Here is a 14,396-nt window from a genome sequence, read left to right on the forward strand (position 1 = left end):
CTTTCCACAGCTAGGGATGGCTAACTTTATGGTGTTTTTGTGGCACCTCTGGAATGTGGATGGCCGACGCCTGCCCACCAGGATAATCAATGTGTGTTGCTAATGTTTGTTTTTTGAGACTGCATGTACAAGATTCAGCAGAAGCGGACAAGTGACATGAGACAAACAAATAAGAGATGCGGTGTTATGGAATAGTTAATATGGGCTCATTAGCTGGCCACTTTTGAGCCCATAAATAATATATGAGTGGAGTGACTTTGCTTAAGAGCAGTCACCGATTACATTAATGTTGCCTGAGTACATGGGATGATCCATGTCTGAGGCGACTTATGAAAATGATTGTAGTTTACTGATTTGAGAAAACCTGCACATGACACTTGTCTTGCTGATGTTGAATGCTTCTTGTTCTTATGATACAATTGTTTACAGGTATGAAGTTTGATTTTACTTCCAGATCTTGTTTTCCAGGCCATGATGGTGTGTATGCAGGCTCCTGGGAGAGCCAGGTGTTAAGCAAACTTAATATGCAAAACACACTAACATTTTCATTGCAGGATTATAGGTCCAGGGTGGTGCTGCTCCAGGGGAGGAGATGCCCTGATGTTGCCTGGGATATGATCTAGCTAATCTTTTTCTTTAAGACTGGAATCCAGGTTTGGTGAGTTGACGCATGGGTGTGTCCATGCGTCAAGAGGAGGGGTCCAAGGATTAACATTAAACAATGTTTTTTATTATTGTTGCAGTGATTTGTGTGATTAGCCGTTTTATTTACAAATATTAAACCTATGCAAGTGGTGCACCCATGTTCAGATGAGGCTTTGATGGCCTATAAGTGAAGTTCACTGAACTAAAGAATGTGGTTTGATGATTGTTGACATACTCTCCAAATAGTTTGTCTTCCTAGCAAGGAAATACAGGTGCAGCAGTAATCTCCTGAGAAATCTTCAGAGGCCCAGTGAGAAGCGCATAGCTGACAGGACCAGGCAGTGGTTGAGGTCAAAGGTCAAGCTGGTTGGGGCCCATCATGAGATCAGACCTTGGAGCCACAGCAAGGACCATTTTAACTGCCTGCAAAATAGCGAGAGACCCTCCTGGATTTATCAGAGCCACTGCAAGAGGTCGAGGTCCCAGGAAACCCCGGCACCCTCAAGACAGCACAATAGAGAAATCTCACACTTGGTTGTTTCAGTGGTGAGGGGGGAGTGCTGATTGAGCCCCCGTAGGGTAAGCTCGCACTTCAACCTCCAGCCTCTGATCAACTCTAGGGCAACCAAGTGCGAGGTGTGACGGACCTGTGTGCGACCAGGACCCTCTTGGTTACCTTGACTACGACGCTCATCCTTATAGGACCCCAGCTGGTGCCGGAAACAGCTGAACCAGGAGGAAGGCAGAGGAGATGGACACATGACAACTCTCACCTAAGAGAGACAGATCCAGCAGGCCCAAAATCAGGACTATGCATTATGAGAAGGAGTGCCTGAGAGGATCGTCCACAGGATGGGAGCTGAGGCCAGGAGAGAGGCTTCAGGAGGATCAGAGATCATCTTCAGCACAGCAGACATGACACAGAGAGCTGTGCTACTGAGCTTCCAGGAGATCAAGAGGAGACTTCCCACAGCAAGATTTTAAATAAAATGAAAGATTCAATATTGACGCTGAGAAAGACAATTAAGGTGTACGACGTGCCCTGCCTTAAATCTTCAGCAGCGTTGGGATATGAAAACTTGAGGGATGAGGGCTCCATCGACAGCGTAGAAGCAGTTCGAGGATGACATCATGATTCTGTGAAAAGCACAGGAACCAGAAGCTATGGTGGTGATAACAGCAGTTTCCTATGAACATCACCTAACGCTGTGCCACTATACTGTGCATATGATGACACTCTGAAGGCTGCTGGGATCATAACAGCAGTAAGATGACGGAACCCAGCACCCTTTCCACAGAGAGCTTTTTCTGCAGAGCGTGGACAATGGCAGAGTCATAAATATCCCCCTCACAAGACGAAGGTCTGAAGTCAGGTGATGGGGGCTGGTAAGAGGCCATAAAACTGGAGTGCTGAGAGGTCTGCAGCTTGGAAATAGCTGAGACCCATGTTGACGAACAACAAAACTAACTGGTATGTTTGAATGTTTATTCTACATACATTTGGACTCTGGTCCTATGGACAATGATGGAAACAACTGGAAGAGACATTCATGACGCCCTGCAGAGCTTAAACCACTCTGCAGGGAGAGACATGTGATTTGCACACCCGGAGGAAGCACCACCAAGCTGAGATGTTTTTGAAAATGTTATCTTCTTATTTTCACTATTAAATTAACAATTTCTTTGGTTGCTCGTAAGATGCAGTTTGCCATGAGATGAGCTCAATGAATGGGATAACTGCTAATACATTTGTTGAACTGTGTACTTTTACAGTAATTTAGGGTGATTTGACATATGCTGAGTATAAAAATGTTTGCATTGAAACTGTCAGACATGAGGTATTCATACCTGGGAACTTTTCAAGCATAAAGGTCAAAAACGGGGGAAATGTTAGATTTGTATTGTTGATTGTCATTTATGCTTAGAAATATTTACTTATATATGCTTAGAGTTTTGTAATTAGTTGTAGATTGGTAGAGGTTTTGATCCTTGATAGTCTGCAAACTTTGTGTGTATTAGACAGCACTTTGGGAGCATGAGAGGTCATACCGTGTCTTATTATTTTATGGTAGGATTAACGTAGTTGCGTCTGTTCTAGTCTAAGTGCTCTTTGTTTAGATGAACTGCAGGACTTCCTCACCGTGTTATCTAGGATGAACCATCTAGGGTGAGGGGGAGGCAACCCTCTTCCTGACCAAGGATGTTTGACCCTTTGATCAGCACCACACACACACACACACACACACACACACACACACACACACAGGCAAGGTACTCTTTGTGTGTATGTAGACGTCATATGTTAATGAACTTATGCATATTCATGTAACCTCAATAAAAGAACAGTGGTACGGGAGAACGGACGAGAGCGACTGGGGTCAAGCGAAGGGACGGCGCTCTGTCCGGTCTCTCCCGTGCACGAGTAACATGAAGAACTTTGCCTATTTGTGTCTTGCTTAGCAGTGTAATTATATTGTCTTCAACGTTCCAGCGGATGGGTTCAAGCTACAAACCTATCAAGCTCCTCTTCTGTAGGACGACAGATGTGCCAGCCTCGACATTCGCCCTGCGTCGAGCGAGCGAAGGAGCTAGCTACGTGGATCAAATGTGCAATGGCTGCATGGAGTGTGCTGAACTTGGAGAAGCGTTCAAAGCGTTGAGGGCGTACCACGCCTTTAGCGACATGGGTGAGTTTCGTCATCACCTGTGGACGCACTTCGGCGTCGATGTCGGGGTCGACAAGATTGTACGTCTCTTGAAGCTCGGATGGATGCCCTGATGCGTCGCAAAGAAAGGCTGGTCCTTTGAGCCATGGTGTACTGCTGAGCAGGGCTGATGCTACAGCTCTTGACCCAACGTCAGCTGGGTTAAGATGCGTTGGAACGTACTTCCACTGGCCGGGACAGGGTGACTGAAGGATACGTTGGACCCTATTGTGTACGTAGACATAAAATCTCCTTGACTGGTTATGGATGTATCCCAGTACGACCTTACTGTCTGTGTAGTAGGTGATGTTGTCGTACGTTGTGTCCATCTCTGCGACTATCATCTCGGCGATCTCGACGGCGAGCACAGCAGCACAAAGTTCAAGTCTAGGGACAGTTAGGCTAGGTTGGGGAGCCAACTTCGATTTCCCAAAGACAAACCCAATCTCAGTTTGTCCCTGCTTGCCAGTTACCCTGATGTAGGCTACGGCCGCTATTGCTCTGACCGATGCGTCGGCGAAGACGCAGAGTTCTCTCCTTAGGGCGCCTGTGGTGGAGAGGGACGTATAATGCCGTGGTATTTGGAGCCCCTCCAGGTCTTGAAGAGACTGTTTCCATCTAGTCCACTCGGTCTCCATGTCTTTGGGAAGGGGTGCGTCCCAATCTTCCGCTTGCAAGGTGAGTTCTCTTAGGATCCGTCTTCCATCAACTGTGATGGGTGCTAGAAACCCTAGGGGGTCGTATAGACTGTTCACGGTCGAGAGTACCCCTCTGCGGGTGAACGGCTTCTGATCGATCTCGATCTGGAACGTGAAAGTGTCCGTGCGCATGTTCCAGAACAGTCCCAGGCTACGCTGGATAGGCAGATCATCGATGGAGAGATCCAGGCCATTGAAATCCTGAGAGCGATCCTGGGAGGGGAATGCTCTGATGACCGCGGAACGATTTGATGCAACCTTGTGCAGCCTGAGGTTGGAAGCCGCGAGCATCTTCTGCGCTCGCTGGAGAACTGCGATGCCTTCTTCCTCTGTACTGAAAGACTTTAAGGCATCGTCGACATAGAAATCGCGGTCGACGAATCTCCTAGCATCGCTGCCGTAGTCGGCCTCTGCTGCCTTAGCCGCCCGCCGCAGGCAATACACTGCGACGGCAGGCGAGGGGCTGTTACCAAAGAGATGCACCCGCATCCTGTAATCCACGACGTCAGAGGTAGGGTCATTGTCTCTATACCACGGGAAGCGGAGAAAATCCCGGTGGTCTTCTTTCACGATGAAGCAGTGGAACATGTGCTCGATGTCGGCGGTGATTGCAACCTGTTCCTTCCTAAACCTCATAAGAACACCTAGTAGGCTGTTATTAAGATCGGGACCAATGAGTAAGACATCGTTGAGCGATACTCCCTCATAGGATGCACTGCTGTGGAAGACCACGCGGATCTTGTCCGGCTTCCGGGGGTGGTACACGCCAAACAGGGGCAAGTACCAATGCTCCTGACCGGGTTGCAAGGGAGGGGCAGCTTCTGCGTGCGCCTTCTTGAGCGTCTTCTCCATAAACTCTAGGAAGTCGGCTTTCATCCGTGGTCGTTTTTCCAGTGAGCGCCGAAGTGAGACGAGGCGTTCGAGAGCCTGTTTCCTGTTGTTAGGGAGTCGCTGCCTCGGTGACCTAAACGGCAAAGGTGCGACCCAACTGTTGGAGCTGTCTTGGCAACACTCGGCTTCCATTATCCTTAGAAACTCCAAATCTTCCCTGGATGGAGCAAGTTTGTGGTCGTTGGGAGTGCGAGCGAAGACGGTTTGCCCCAAATTGTCTCCGATTAGCGTCGTCGGGGTTCGCGCTGGATGTTGTTGATAGTCACGTGCTTGTTCAAACACCTCTGTCACTTTGATCTGGTTGTTACATGGCTGGAGATGGCTTTCCCTAGAACGGCTGTTTTGTAGCTTCTCACCTCCGGTGGTCTGTGAGCACCTCCGAGGCACACGTCTCCGACGATGACCCATCCCAGGTCAAGCCTTTGGGCGAAGGGAGCATCTCCTGGGCCGCTTATTTGCTCTCGGACCTTGTGGACCCGTAAGATATCTCTGCCCAGTAAGAGAAGAATGCTGGCGTCTGGGTCCGGAGGTGGTATCTTGTCAGCGATGCGTTTTAGGTGGGTATGATGATAGGCCGCACCGGGGGTGGGAATCTCCGCGCGGACTTTGGGAATTTGGTTACACTCGAGGAGTGTAGGCAGAGAGATACTCAGTTTCTCGTCCAACGGCTCTACGGTGTAGCCGCTGGCTCTCCTTCCTGATGTCTCCGTACGTCCCGCGCAGGTCTTTAGTGTGTATGAGTACGAGCGCCCGGAGATCTTGAAGGCTTCGAAGAACTCTGACCGCGCGAGGGAGCGATTACTCTGCTCATCCAATATAGCGTACATTCTCTTGGCCTCCTCTCTTCGTCTGTTTGGGAACACCCTGACGAGACAGATCTTAGCACACGCTCTAGCACTCAGACCTTCCCCACATACCTGTGTGCACGTTGCGTTGACCTCCTGGTTATCAGCTTTGTCCTCCTCCCCGCTATCCTCTGAGATGGAGGGGAACGATTTAGATTTCCAGGTAGGTGGGTGAGGGTGGAGGGCTGTCACGTGGGCAGCGCTACCACACTCGGTGCATGTTATCTTGGCTGTGCAGTTCTTTGCAAAGTGTTCTGTTGACGAGCAACAGCGAAAGCAGACGTAGTGTTCTTTCAGAAGCTGTTTGCGATCGTCTAAGCTCTTCTCGCGGAAACCTCTGCATTTCCTCAGAGGATGGGGTTTTTTGTGCAATGTTTATTCGGGTCAATACGTTCCCTGCTTTCCTTAGACTCGAACTTGGCAGTGCCTGAGACTTTGTTTTGTGGGTGTGAACGGACGTCTTCGTGGGCCTCTCCCATTTATTCATTCTCTCGGTTGGGGGGCTTGGCGTGAAGAGGTTGAAACTTGGGTCCGTACGTGCTTTCGCCTCGGTGCAGATGAAGTTCACCAACACGGAGAAAGATGGGAAGCTGACGAAATGTTCTTGTTTGTATCTCGTCCCGTGGTATAGCCACTTTTCTTGTATGCTGTATGGAAGTTTCTCGATGATGGGCTTAATTCCTCTGGAGGTATCCAAGTACGACATGCCCGCGAGGTAGCCATCTTCTTTAGCGGCTTGTAGCTCTGACAACAGGTCGGCTAGATCCCGGAGTCTCCGTGGATCTTTTGTCGTGAGCTTTGGGAAGCTTTCTAGTTTGCTGAACAGAGCTTGTTCGATGGCTTCTGGGGAGCCATATAGTTCGTCGAGGCGCCCCCATGCTGAGCACAGTCCAATAGTTGGATTCCTGATGTTGACCGTTTTTATTCTTCTTACCTGCTCTGTTGACTCCTTTCCCAGGTGTCTGGTTAGGAGGTCGAGTTCTTCTGCAGCAGACAGGTCTAGATTGGCAGACACAGACTTTCTTAAACAATAGAGTAAATTTATTTGTGAAAATTGCAACAATTGTCCAACAATTGTCCAACACAAAGTCTACAGTAGTGACAATCCCGCTCCCAAAGTGCTCACGATCGTCCTTGCTAGTTTCTCCACAGAAACACTCTCAGGCACACTTTGCTCACTGCTCCCATGGAAAGATTTCCGCATAGGTTAAGAACAAAGACAACGAGCGTTGGAGCTTGGGTTACTCTGACTGTTGCTTAACGATGCAGCGAAGACTGAAGCTCAGCCACGCCCTTAAGTAGTGGCTTCAAGGAGGTATCAGGTAATGGTGTGTAAACATAAGGAGGTGCACAAAGTCCAAAAGGCAGGAACCTGGCCTGAATCCCCCTATTGCACAAAAACTGGCTAAAAAGTATACACCCACATGCACACACACTGGGATAGTGGAAAGGCAAAGTAGAGAGCGAGGAGAGGAGAGACAGACAGGGATTTTTTTGCCAATCTCAGCTTCACTGTTTGGTTAGGTTTGGCCACCATGGAGGCTTGTTAGTTTTAGCCACTGAATATTCCCCTTCACAGCAGTTGCTTTTAAGTGACCTGAACAGGTCTGCATTAGCGGTGAGATGGGAGTGAGTTGTTCTACTATTGCTATAACCTTTGGCCCTGCCCATATGGAAAAGATATATATAAATCTTATAAAGTTTGTATCTGTCTTGTGTGAAACTTGTATGAAAAGCATATAAGTGTGAAAACAGATATAAGATCCCTTGAAAAATTATATAATGAAACTTGTATGTTTTGGATTCTTACTAAAACTATGTATGAAAGTAATGCGAAAGTGGCCACTTTCATGAGTAAATCATGTAATCCTTATATGATTTACTCATGAAAGTGGCCACTTTCATGAGTAATCACATATAAGTTTTTACTATTTCTTTTCCGTATGGGTGACACTGATGTTAAAGGTTTCTCTCGTGCATGCTTCTTATACTCCAGGTACTTAGACAAAGCTGCAGGTACTGCTGCTCTGGGAATGAAAAAACCTCTAGTCAAGGCTGTGGCATCAAGCAGTACATATTATTGTAATCATGTTGTTTTTCTGTAACACAGTAATGTAACACATTTCAGTACTAAATTCCACCCTCACATAGTTACAATTATGTTGTTACCTGCGTTACAGAGATTCTCCAATTATCTGTTTGATAGGAGGATGGCAAGCAAAGCAAAACATAAAAAAATGTATTTTCCTTTCTATATACTTACAAAGCAATCAGCTAATTTCAGTTCATGTGCAGCGAGGGGGAGCATGCTGGTGCAGTCTACAGCTTTTGAGAAGTGAAGATATGAGCAGTGCTTTTGTCTTAATTGCACAAAGGGAGAAATATATAATGGTAAAGTGCAAGCGGCATCCTGGACAGAAACAACTGTTAATACAACATTAGGTTTTTAGAAATATCTGCACAGGTAGCATGCAAACACAAAGCTGTCCAAAAATGCAGAATAATGTTAATAAGGACTGTAGCCTCCATTTCTACAGTGTAATAGCAGGGGAGACTGCTTTGAAGGCTCTTTGGGTTGTTTTTCAACTTTTCTCTGTGTTTTTGACTTTGTGTTCAACCTTAAACACTTAAAGAAAGATCATATGCAGTTTCCTCAGCTGGATAGGGATTTGTGTCAGTGTGTGGGACTGTAACATAAAATAAATTTTGTTAACTTGTGAGACTGTGGTTGTGCATTTCAGGTCATGTTAAGTAACATAAAAAACAAATAATAGTAATATATTACTAGTAATCACCCCAACACTGACAACAAATCAGTCCAATAGGTTTTTAAAACAAGGCGGCCGTTCTCTCAAATCTAATAAAAAGGGAAATAGCTTGTGCAGATTTTAACTGATTTAGCTGCTGTTAATGGCTTAGTTATGAATATGCTGGACGTTTTTAATTTGTATCATCAGAGTGGTTTAACTGTTATGGTGAGAACTATGTGTGTTATGAACCTGAATATTGTCATTCTTTGGAAGTAAATTAAAAAATGAAACTTTATGATTATGTTTATTGTACAAGTCCCATATGTACCTATACTATACACAAACCCTTACTCCAAAAAGATTAGCTTGAGCTTTCATCTCACCCTAAAAGCAGTCAAGCTTTGAATGTATTCTATGACATATCTCAACAACTATTTTACATATTGTCTAAAGCTGCAAAAATGTTATTTTAATGCTCTTAAAATTGTGTTCTCTGTGAATAAAGTTGCCAATTTGCTAATAATGCCTGATCTTATAACCAAATTACCTGGGACTGTAGCTGAACGAAAAAGTGTCATGACAGCACGGTCATAGCTAACACATTCATTTCAAAAGCTGTACCTGCACAGCGCAGTGTAGCAAAAGAATTATCTCAGAAATCTCAGAAACTACAAAAAAGTGTCAAAGTTCATGAAAGTGTAATAAAAAAGTCAGTTCCAATTCAATTTGATTTCTTTATGTTTTGCTAAAAAAGACCAAGAAGAAGATGGTTTGTTGGGGACACTACAATCTTTTAAAAATGATCTAAAAAAAAAACATGTAAAAAAAAATGACACTATCCTTTCCCACTGTGCTGTTTCAGCAGGCCCTGGATGACTCAACAAAAATGATCCCGTCATTAAGAATGGTGGAAAAAAGGTCATAACAGTCAGAGTAAAAACAGTGAAAAGAAACTGTTCTGAAAATGGTTCATTGCCTTTTTAGGCCAATCATATTTTCCCTTGCGCCTGAAGAGATGATTCAGTTTAACCCTTCATTATTTAAGGTTCCAGAATCTAAAGACTAAAGTCAGATTAATAAATCACCCTCATTAAGCCTGGCAGCACAGCAACAGCCAGTTGCTGTGCTGTTTTTATACGTTTTTGACTGAGTCAATAGGGCAGTTTGCAGCTGAGTGTGAAGCGGCTGAGAGGAGAATCAGCACCTCCAAATATGAGACCATGTGCAAAAAAGGTGCAGTTCACATTCCAGATTAGGGACCAGTTGTTGACCAAAGTGAGTTTAAGTGTCTCATGGTCTTGTTCACGAGTGAGGGGAATGTGGATCAGGTGATTGATAGACAGACAACAGTCTTGTTGGCATGGCGTCTGAATCTCTCCAACTAGCCTGTTGTGCAGAGGGAGCTGAGCATGAAAGCAAAGCTGCCAGTTTACTGGTCAATTTATGTTCCTACCATCACCTATGCCCATATGACCTTTGACCTCTTGTTAATGCATGGCATGCAGACTTCTTTCACAACCATTTGTGAAAGAATGGGTTTCTCTCAGGAGCTCAGTGAATTCCTGTGTGGTACTGTGATTGGATGCCGCATGTGCACAGACCAGTTGTGAAATTTCATCTCTACTAAATATTCAATAGTGGTATTATAAAAGTGACAGCCACTAATTAGTAGATCGCGTAAAATCACAGAGCTGGATCAGCGGATGCTGAGGCACATAGTGCAGAGAGGATGCCAGCTTTCTGCAGAGTCAATCGCTGCAGACCTCCAAACTTCTCCACCTGGCAATACGATGAATAGGTCTGGGTTTGGCAGTTGCCACGAGAACAGTTCTATAATGATAAGGATTTTTTCGTCAGGAGTTGGGCTCAGCTGCTTAGTTCCAGTGCCAGGAAGTCTTGATGCTTCAATATACCAAGGCATTTTGGACAATTTTATGCTCCCAACTTTGTGGAATTAGTTTCGGGATGGCTCCATCCTGTTCCAACACCACTGTGCACCAGTGGAGCAAGGTCCATAAAGGCATGAATTTGGATGAATTTCTGGAAGATTTGAAGCTGTTATAGCTGCAAAGGCTGGGCCAGGATCATATTAATAACTATGGATTAAGAATGGGATGTCACTCAGGCTCATATGCATGTGAAGGCAGACAAGCAAATATAGTCTATGTCCTACTGAGGGAAGGCCTCAGGGCAGACCTAGATGATGTTAGAGAGATTAACGCCTTGGTCCCCTTCGGACAAGCTGAAGGAGGTTGTTGGGCAGAGGAGAGTCTGAGTGTATAAATGCAGAGAAACAAAAGAACCTGGGTGGACGCATGAACAGCAACAGATTTGCAACGGCAGGTTTATTTATGACAGTCAGTTTTTGTTTTATCTCTAACAGATTATATGTAATAGCCAGCTTGACTAATTCATTCCCATCTCTGATAGCAGGCTGACTCTATCTTATTGCTGCTTTGTTGACATTTTAATGTCACTTTGAACAAAGCAACTGACTGTGACTGGTTGCAGTCCTGTTTCCTGCAACCAATTTTGGTCAAACTCTCAAACCACTCTTTTGCTTAATGTGACTATACTATAATGCAAACTGAGTTATACTGCATCATTAACATCAAATTATTATTTTTATCAACATAACACAACTAACAGCTTTAACATTTATTTTCTAAACCCATGGTAAAAGGTGCTTCACACAAGGCATTAACTTCATAAGTAACATTCGCCATGGCAGCATTACATCCACAGTGGGTTTGAGCTCTTACTGAAAGTTATGCAGTAGTTGCATATATAGAAAATGCTGTGCTATGAATGGCTGGGTTGCGTGTTACTTTTAATTTTGGGACAGCATTATCTCCTTTCCATTTCATAAACAATGGTCCAGTGTGTTGAAATTTAAAGAAAAAGAGAACGGGCCAAGATACATTTTGTTAGCATTTACAGTTGGTCCAGCTCTCATTATGTCTTCTACTTAGATAGTTTCAGGTAATTTTGCTCAGACGGCAAAACAGCAACCAATGGTTAAATTAGAAATGATTATACAGTGGGGCAAAAAAGTATTTAGTCAGCCACCGATTGTGCAAGTTCCCCCACTTAAAATGATGACAGAGGTCAGTAATTTGCACCAGAGGTACACTTCAACTGTGAGAGACAGAATGTGAAAAAAAAAATCCATGAATCCACATGGTAGGATTTGTAAAGAATTTATTCGTAAATTAGGGTGGAAAATAAGTATTTGGTCACCTCAAACAAGGAAAATCTCTGGCTCTCACAGACCTGTAACGTCTTCTGTAAAAAGCTTTTCTGTCCCCCACTCGTTACCTGTATGAATGGCACCTGTTTGAACCCATCATCTGTATAAAAGACACCTGTCCACAGCCTCAAACAGTCAGACTCCAAACTCCGCCATGGCCAAGACCAAAGAGCTTTCGAAGGACACCAGGAAAAGTATTGTAGACCTGCACCAGACTGGGAAGAGTGAATCTACAATAGGCAAGCAGCTTGGTGTGAAAAAATCAACTGTGGGAGCAATCATCAGAAAATGGAAGACATACAAGACCACTGATAATCTCCCTCGATCTGGGGCTCCACGCAAGATCTCATCCCGTGGGGTCAAAATGATCATGAGAACGGTGAGCAAAGATCCCAGAACCACACGGGGGGACCTGGTGAATGACCTGCAGAGAGCTGGGACCAAAGTAACAAAGGTCACCATCAGTAACACACTACAACGGCAGGGAATCAAATCCCGCAGTGCCAGACGTGTTCCGCTGCTGAAGCCAGTGCATGTCCAGGCCCGTCTGAAGTTTGCCAGAGAGCACATGGATGATACAGCAGAGGATTGGGAGAATGTCATGTGGTCAGATGAAACCAAAGTAGAACTTTTTGGTATAAACTCAACTCGTCGTGTTTGGAGGAAGAAGAATACTGAGTTGCATCCCAAGAACACCATACCTACTGTGAAGCATGGGGGTGGAAACATCATGCTATGGGGCTGTTTTTCTGCCAAGGGGACAGGACGACTGATCCGTGTTAAGGACAGAATGAATGGGGCCATGTATCGTGAGATTTTGAGCCAAAACCTCCTTCCATCAGTGAGAACTTTGAAGATGAAACGAGGCTGGGTCTTCCAACATGACAATGATCCAAAACACACCGCCCGGGCAACAAAGGAGTGGCTCCGTAAGAAGCATTTGAAAGTCCTGGAGTGGCCTAGCCAGTCTCCAGACCTCAACCCCACAGGAAATCTGTGGCGGGAGTTGAAAGTCCGTGTTGCTCGGCGACAGCCCCAAAACATCACTGCTCTCGAGAAGATCTGCATGGAGGAATGGGCCAAAATACCAGCTACTGTGTGTGCAAACCTGGTAAAGACCTATAGTAAATGTTTGACCTCTGTTATTGCCAACAAAGGTTATGTTACAAAGTATTGAGTTGTATTTTTGTTATTGACCAAATACTTATTTTCCACCCTGATTTACGAATAAATTCTTTACAAATCCTACCATGTGAATTCATGGATTTTTTTTTCACATTCTGTCTCTCACAGTTGAAGTGTACCTCTGGTGCAAATTACTGACCTCTGTCATCATTTTAGGTGGGGGAACTTGCACAATCGGTGGCTGACTAAATACTTTTTTGCCCCACTGTATATTCTTCAAAGTTCTGTTGGGGACATCAGCTTCCCTGCATACACTTCAACATTTTCACAGTGTTTATTCTTAATAATTGAAACAGTGACTACAATACATATCTGCCAATTAAAATTAAATTACATTTTTGGGTGCGGTAGTTAAAAATGATTAATTCACCGGTCCGATATTCTCTTCTTATTTGGAAGTAACACAGTTCCTGCATTTGATACTGGCACACAGGAGAGTGGGCTTCAATAAAGGTTTTGAGCAGAAGGTTAACAGCAGAGATCAGACCTTGCTATAATTTGTGAAATAATATTCATCATAAGCCTGCTCTTTAACACCTGTAAATGGATTCCAATAGAAATCCTAAAACCATCAGAACACATTTACTCCCTGACAAATTAAACACCCCTGGGTCCATTGCTATAATAAATTATGGACAGAGGTACCAAAATTAACACTTCATAAGACTTTGTAACAGTGTAACAATCCCTGGAAATGTCTTCTTTCCATGGTGCTCCTAACAAAAGCCACAGCAAAATAACAATGTAACAGTGAAGTTCTGTGAAGAAACTTTGGCATTCAAAGACCCCCGATGAATAAAAGTGATGAGTGTGGTGTTTGTCAGCATTCAGCAGTGGTCTTCCACACAGAGCCTTTTCCCTGTGAACCTGGAAGAGAGCTCTACTGGCTGCCTGTCAGCTGTCCCATGGTGCTTGGAGAGGGCTCATGGTCTTTTTAATTCCCAGCCAATCTTCTGTCCATCACACCACTTTATCCCTACTTTAGAGCGCAGCTCAGGTCCACACACTGTCACTTTTCTGACATATCTCGCAGCCTACACCTCGACAATACCAGAAAATATTGTCAGCTCCTCCACACCCCCAACTCACTTTCAATATGAACAACAAATCATATTTTCAAACTGGATGTAGAAAACAGAGCCTCCTACCTACTTTCCAACACCAATCCCCTCCGCATTTGACTTTTTTCCTTGGCAGCATGTGTGTGTTGGGATTGAAACCATATGTATGATAAAATAAGTTCTCTGGGTTTAGCTCATGACAGATCACCCGGTGCTTATCAGTTGACCCAAGCAGTTTCTTCGGATTGTCCCGTAGGAGGCGTGAGATGTTGCTAATAATGAGAGGTGGTGGATTCAAAGCAGCACAATGTGCACAGCCTAGCAAAGGTAAAGAAGCCACTCTTCGAACGCTGCCATTCTCAGGAG

This window comes from Rhamphochromis sp. 'chilingali', assembly GCF_963969265.1.
Source record: "Rhamphochromis sp. 'chilingali' genome assembly, chromosome: 9".
NCBI lineage: Eukaryota > Metazoa > Chordata > Actinopteri > Cichliformes > Cichlidae > Rhamphochromis > Rhamphochromis sp. 'chilingali'.